Raw genomic sequence first — 7,728 nt, 5'->3', positions numbered from 1 at the left:
ATCAGGCGCACATGAACGCTTTTCCTTCCTCCGCTGCTCGCCCTCGCCGCCCGCGGAGCCGCGTTCGCGTGCGCCGCCGTCGCCGTCGTCGGTGCTCTTGAACTCGCCGACAGTGCAGGCCGTGCTCGCCTCGGCCGCGCTTACCTCAACTCTGTCGCCGCCGCGTGCCACGCTGTCGAAGCCGCCGGCGACGCTGCACGCAGCGCTGCCAGCCTCGCCGCCATCGGGAGAGAGGGGTTGGTTATCGCCGCCGTCGATGCAGCTCCAGCCCTCTACCACAACGCCGGCCGCTGCGCCCGCTTCCTCGGTCGGGCAGCCCTCGCCGTCATTGTCGTCGCAAGCCTCTGCTCCCTCGACAAAATAGCCGCCACCGGCTTCGCCGCGACCACCGTCATCCGTCAGCAGCACCGTGTATTCTTCGCCGCCGGCGCCCTCGCCGCCTCCGTCAACGCCGCCGAGACCGGCGCAACGCACACGAGACGGGGCACCCCGCGAGCGCCCACCGAACCAGCGAGGCTCAGGTGCCAGCTCGACAACGGATCCAACGTGAACATGATAAAGCACGCTCCGCGCGCCACCGAGGAAGCTCTATGCCTTGCCGACGTCCTCGCGCAACCATACGACATTCGGCAGCAAGCCTTTGACATCGCCGGTGTCGGTTCCGCCGCCAGCGTCAACACCACCCAGACCATCAGCGCGCGGCTCACCGCCAGCACCGGCCACGCCATCGACCTCCGCGGCGCCGTGTTTTCCGACAACATCAACCGGTCAATCATCTCCGGGAGCTACCTCGAGGACATGTACGGCGCCGACGTCTCCACTGTCCGTCGCTGCATCACGTGGAAAGACGGCAGCGAGACGCCGATCCAGCGCGTGAACGGCCTGTACTACGTGACCTTCGACGTCTCGCCTACGCCCGACGTCGAGCTCGAAGCGAACGCCGCAGTCGCCGCCGCCGCCAGGCTCAAGGTTACCGACCAGGCAGCCCTTCACGCCGCCCGCTTCAACACCGACGCCGATGGCTTGATCAGCATCTCGCGCTGCGTCAGCGGCATCGACATCGACAAGATCAGCCGAGCCGCTGCTGAGGTCATCGACAGGGACCGCTTCCTCGCCCTCTCCCGCTCGAAGAAGAAGCCCGTACGTAGCACGCCGACTATCAAGCGGGCGCCGCGCGCGGGGCACACCTTCATCTTCGACGGCTTTGGCAGGACCGAGGCCGAGTCCGCCCTGAACGGGCACACCTACCAGTTCCACGGCGTCTGTCAGTACACGTCGTACGGGTACACCGAGACCACCAGGAGGCATACCACCGACGACTGGAAGCCGTTCATGCGCAAGGTGCATAGCGACGCCGAGCGAGCCGGCCACGGACCAAAGGTGTTTATCGTCGACGCCGGCTCCGACCTCGTTGCGCTGAAGAGCTGGTGCGAATCCGAGCTCAAGGTCAAGTTCATCATCGCGCCGCGCCAGCACCACGAGTTCGTCGGCACCGCCGAGGTCAACAACGACATCCTCACGCGGTGGGCCGAGAGCATGCTCCAGCGGTGCTACAAGGGCACCTCGTTCCTCCTTCCTGCGCGCTGCTACGCGCAGTACCTGCTGAACTTCAGGCCGTGCGCCGGCCAGAACGAGTCGCGGTACCAGCGCTACTTTGGCAAGATCCCGATCATCAACAAAGACCGACAGCTCTACCTCTTTGGCACACGCGTCATGTACCACGAAGAGAAGGAGTCGCGCGGGCCGAAGGGCAGCCTCGAGAAGCCCCGCGCCACCGAGGGCATGTTCTGCGGCGTCGCCCCGGACACCGACGGCTCCGTCTATCTGGTGCGCAAGGACAACGGCGGCACCGCCCGTGTCCGCCACGTCACGCCGCTCGACGAGCTGCAACTCGTCCGCCGAGGCATGCCTTCCGGAGCCGCCGTCACCGACGTCGGCACGCAGACGCCCCCGGCCGGCGTGCAGCTCACGACGCCACCTCCTGCGCGACCGCCCCCTCGTGTCGCCCCACCGCCACCAGACCTCCCCGTGGGCACGCGAGTCGCTGTCGTCTGGCGAGACCGTGCCCCGGCGCTAACCTCGAGCGAATACGCCGCCACCATCAGCGGCATCGACGACACAGGCGGCAGGCGGCTGTGGGACGTCACGTACGACATCGAGCCGAACAAGTGCTACCCGCACGACTTCGCTAACACGACGCGCAAGTGGCGGGTGTTGCCGCCAACTTCGCCCGCCCCCAGCACGCCGTCGCCGCCGCCGAGCATGCCTGCGACGCGCTACCAGGCCCGCCTCCAGCGCGCCGCCAGTGTCGCCGAGGCGGCCCTCGAGTGCACCACCAGCGGCACGCACGTCGACGCCTACAACGCTGCGCTGTACGCCATCCTCGGCGACGGCGCCGCGCCCTTCGAGTGCGCGTCCGCCGAGCGCCTCGACGCCAGCCGCACCTGTCTCCACAAGGCCGCCGGCAGCCCCGCCTCAGCCGAGTGCCTCCGCGCCCTCTCCCGCCATGCTGCCGGCGCCCCAATGCCAGCCGAGTGCCTCAAGGCGACGCAGCGCCTCGTCGACGTCGTCACGCCGCTCGGCGTGAAGCAGATCTTCCGCGTACCCGCCAACAAGAAGGAGCTGCGCGAATCGCCCGAGCGGACGCAATGGGAGGCCGCCGACCGCAAGGCCCTCGACTGCATCCTCCGTGTCCCCGGCAACCGCCTCGTGCCCGTCACCGTCCCCGCGGCCGCGGGCGTGCCAATCCAGCGCTGCGTCACAGCGCGCAAGATCAAGATCGACCAGGCGACCGGAGGCCTCGACCAACACGACCCGTTCAAGTCACGGCACTCCGCCGACGGCGGCTTCGCCAAGGTCCAACGCGCCCGCGCCGGCCTACCACCGTCGGGCGTCCCGGCTACCTCTACCGTTGTCGACGACTTGACCGCCAAGCTGTTCGTCGGACACGCCGCCGCCGTCGATGCCCACCTGACCAAGGGAGACGTCGGGAACGCCTATGTCAAGGGCAAGCGACAGGGGCCCGTCGGCTACATGGCGCTCCCGTCCACGCTACCCATGACCGACGAGGACGGGACCGAGCTGTGCATCGAGCTCTGTTCACCTCTCTGGGGCGAGGAGTGCGCTGGCTACGAGTGGGAGTGCACGTTCAATGACACCATCAAAGGCCTAGGGTGGGTGCCGTGCCCGGGTGTCCCCGCGATGTTCTCGTTCCATGGGGAGCACGGAGAGGCCCGCATGATCACGATCGTCGACGACTTCCTCATCTCCGAGGTGAACGGCACCACCATCACCGACGCCACCATCGCCGCGCTGAAGGCCGCTTTCAACGACGAGGTCAAGGTCGACTACTCGCCCACCTCCTTCGCCGGCTTCAAGCTCGAGCGCGACCGCGAGCGGCGCACCCTCACGCTGTCCATGCCGCAGAAGATCATCGAGGCCGCACGCGAGCACATGCCCGAGCTCCTCCGCGGCGAGCGTCCGACCGTCCTCAGCGGCAAGCGCCTCGCCGACGCCGCCGACTCGCTCAAGCTCGCCGACCGCGACGGCAAGCTGTCGCCCCAGCAAGTGCGCACACAGAGCATCATCGGCCACCTCAAATTCGTCGAGCGCGTGCAGCCGCGACTCTCCCTCGTCCTCCACCGCCTCTCGTGCGTCATGTCGGCGCCGCCGCCCGAGGCCTACGAGGTAGCGCGCGCCGCGCTCTGCACCGCCTACGACCGCAAGCACGACGGCATCACGTACGGCGGGCTAGACGCGGAGGCCGAGTTGCAGGGCCGCATGAGCGCGCACATCGCCGGGCTCGACTCGCACGCGCCCACCGAGCTCGTCGCCGCCGCCGACGCCACCTGGAACGGCGACCTCGACCTCTATGGCATGCTGCTCACCTGCTTTGGCGCTGCCGTCATGCACAGCGTCAAGAAGATCGGCCTCGTCGTCGACTCCTCACACGAGAGCGAGGCCATCGCCAGCGCCAAAGCGGGCGAGCTCGTCGCATACGCCCGCGAGGTCCTCGTCGCCCTCGGCGCCCCGCCGACCGGACCGACCGTCATCCTCTCGGACAACAAGGCAAACGTCCTCGTCGCCAACAACGCCAAATCCGCCTCGCGCTCGCGCCACTTCCTGCGCCGCTACCACACGCTGCAGCGCCGCATGGCCGACGGCGAGTGCCGCGTCGTCAAGATCACCGACGACCTCATGCCCGCCGATTTCTTGACGAAATGGGTCCCCAAGGAGAAGCTCAAGCGCAGCGTCGACCACGCCTCCAACGCGCGAGCTCGCGCGGTGCATGGGGGGAACTGATCAATGCCGCCTCTGCGGGCCGATCCCGCCCAGCGACATTGGGGGGGGTGCGGTAGGTAGACATTCTACCTCCCATCCAACCCACCGAAACCCGTGTGGATGGGTTTTACCGCCGCCTTTTACCATCCATAGCCGTCGGGTTTTACCTCGCGTTCTCTTGGTGTCGTCTATGGTTTGCTAGACCCATGAGACCATCCTCACCGCGCTATCGGGCGCCTCCACCGCCGCCCTCAGCCACGCCGCTACGACCGTCGGAGGCGTCAACTCCGCCGTCACACCTCGTTTGGGGTGTCTGTTTTCTTTCTTTCTTTCTCGGCATATTTTGGCCCCTCGAGTTTATCGAGCTCTCCTCGCGCAAGGACCACATTTCTCACCTCACTCCAATCATTTGCCGCCAAGAGTCATACTAGTATGCGTTCGTGCTCTTTCTTTTCGATGCGGCTCCGGTGGTGTGCCGGTGATAGTACTAGCACGCGCCAGTTCGCACCTGTGTCGAGCCTGTCTGCTGTGAGACAGAGTTGTTTTGTTTAAATTCTTTTCGATGCGTTGCCCTCGTTCATACGCACGCCCATGATTAGCCTCGTCGATGCAGAATATGACAGCGAGGATGACAGCGAGAGCGTTGCTGAGAGCGAGGAAGGCAGCGCGGATAGCGGGGACAGCGAGGGTAGTGACGGGTTGGCAGAGTGCGGCGCAAGTGAGGCCGAGGCAATCCTGGACGCGGAAGCAGCACTGGCAGCCGGCGCAACGTTCGCGCTCGATGAGCTTCCGGCGCCAAGCAGCAGCTCTCTCGGCGCGGCTGAGGCCGCCCGGATGCCTGCGGCAGAGCTGGTGAGCAGCAGCGATGGGGAGAGCAGCGACAGCGAGGACGTGCTTGAGCCCGCCGCAAAGAGTGCTCGGGCGTGCCCCGCCGAGCCGGGTCAAGTGGACGCGATGCGCGATGACGAGGACGACGAGGAGGAGAGCGTGCGTGGCGGCGCCGCTCAGTCTGCGGAGGCCGGCGAGAAAACAAGGCATGAGCAGCCGGCACCGGAGGCGCCCGCCTCGCTGCCTGTGGGGGAGCAGCTCGAGCGGGCGGCGGCTGTGGTCTCCCTGCTCGATGACATGGCAGTGCTGAAGGCACTCCCCGGGCTGCCGCCGCTCGCCGAGGCGTCGCTGCTCTGCCTTCCTCCCTCCTCGGGCGCGGAGGCGGTCCAGGTGCTTGGGCGAGTGGCGGAGATCTTTGGACCCGTCTCGGCGCCCCTCTACTCGGTGCGTGTCGGAGACACCGACCGTCTCCGCCTCTCTGTTGGCGACGAGGTCTTTGTCGCACCGGCGCACTCGTCCTTCCTCGCCCCGTCCGCAATCAAGCAAGGCAAGGGGACCGACGCGAGCGGCGCCGATGACGACGAGTGCCAGCTCGACGAGCAGGACTTCTCGGACGACGAGGCGGAGGCGGAGTACAGGCGGAAGCGCAAGCTGGCGCAGGCGGCGGCAGCGGGGTCAGCCGCTGGCGCTAGCGCGCCGGCGGGGGGAGGCCGTGGCGGTGGCAAGGGCCGAGCGGCCGGCGGCAAGGGCGGCGGCAAGGGTGGGCGTGATGGCAAAGGCGGCCGCAGGGGGCGTGCTGTCGCCGCCCAGCCGGCGCCTCCCCGGCTGACAGCAGGCGGGCCGCCTCCGGGCTGCCCGCCAGCGTGGGCTGGCCCGCAGCCACCCCCGGGCCCTCCGCCCTCCGCGCAGCACTTGCGGCACGTCCCCCCGCGGCTGCCGCTACTCGCTCCGCCGCCGCCCGCTACAGCCTACGCGCCCATGGGCGGTGCGGTCCCGCATGGGCCCCCTCCCCCTGCGGCGCCTTTCTACAACTCGCCGCACCCGCCGCCGTCATACCATCCGTTCGGTGGCTACCCGCTGCCACTTCCTCCACGCCTTGCATGGCCGCCGCCCCCGCGATACGCCCCACCGCCGCCGCGTTGAGAGGGTCGCAAAGCGTATATCGAAATTGGAGCAGAGGCGGGAGTCCCTCTTTTGTGTCGCAGCTTTTTTCCCCTTTGGCGGTTGCCCGCGATCAGCATTGTGATCATCGCGCCCAGCAGCAGCAAACCGCGCCCGGGAAGTGGTCAACACCGAGGTGTAGTGCGGCGCTGCGGGCATCTCGCACACACCACCTTGTGACGGTGCCCTGGCAAAATCGTCCCGATTTCGATGCGCGATTTAGCTAAGTCCCGAGCCGTTTACCCATGAGCGGCCCCCCTCACCAGCCTAGGGCTCGCGCTTCTGGCCCGAGGTGTCGCCGCTGCCTCCCGCGCCCTCCGGCGCCTGCTGCTACTGCCGGTCGGCCGGTCGGGTCCGCGCGACGGCTCCATCCTCGAGACGCGGTCGCTGAGCGCTTTCTCGACCGCTACGTCTTCCGGTGCACCCACCCACCGCGACCCTCGAACCTGCGCTGCGCGGCGCAGTTGCTGCCGAGCGAGCCGCGCAGGGGCGGCATCACCAGACGCTACCGCATGGCCGAGCAGCGAGCAGTAACTAACCATTCGTGTTGAATTGCCTTATCCGTTATCGCTTATCGACAAACGGGGATTTTAAGTGTTGGAGAGTGTGAACTCAAACCTACTTCCTGACCGTAGCCTGACCGTCCTTACGGTGGCCGGAGCACCACCCACTAGCTGCATGATCACCGGCCGATCACCTGGTCACCGATCACCGGCCTTTGGAGAGTTCTATAGGACTTATCTATTCAGACGGTGATCGGTGATCAAGTTTCGGAGGCACGTAACGTCCAAAACAAGGCCACGACTGTCGTCCCCCACCTTCTTAGAGGTATGGGAGCCGCTGGCACCGCGCTGGGCGCCGCGGATGCACGTACGAACGAACATTATGAAATCGGGACGATTTTGACCCAAAAATCACAAGGTGACACACTCACACATCGCCCGATTTCCGCAAATGCTGAGCCAAGGGCAAGGGGCGTGCCGGTGCGTGGCCCGCAAGCCGCAAGCAGCGGCGGCGGCCGGGCGCTTGCCGCGGGGGGCCGGGGGGCCGCGCGCTGCGACGTGCGAGCTCAGCGAAGAGCAAGAGGGCCGACGGCGCCCGGGCGCGCGGCATTTTAGCTTTAAGGCATGAGCAGCCGGCACCGGAGGCGCCCGCCTCGCTGCCTGTGGGGGAGCAGCTCGAGCGGGCGGCGGCTGTGGTCTCCCTGCTCGATGACATGGCAGTGCTGAAGGCACTCCCCGGGCTGCCGCCGCTCGCCGAGGCGTCGCTGCTCTGCCTTCCTCCCTCCTCGGGCGCGGAGGCGGTCCACGTGCTTGGGCGAGTGGCGGAGATCTTTGGACCCGTCTCGGCGCCCCTCTACTCGGTGCGTGTCGGAGACACCGACCGTCTCCGCCTCTCTGTTGGCGACGAGGTCTTTGTCGCACCGGCGCACTCGTCCTTCCTCGCCCCGTCCGCAAT

The sequence above is a fragment of the Emiliania huxleyi genome (genome assembly GCF_000372725.1).
Source record: "Emiliania huxleyi CCMP1516 unplaced genomic scaffold EMIHUscaffold_255, whole genome shotgun sequence".
Taxonomy (NCBI): domain Eukaryota; phylum Haptophyta; order Isochrysidales; family Noelaerhabdaceae; genus Emiliania; species Emiliania huxleyi.
This window is presented reverse-complemented; position numbering follows the sequence as displayed.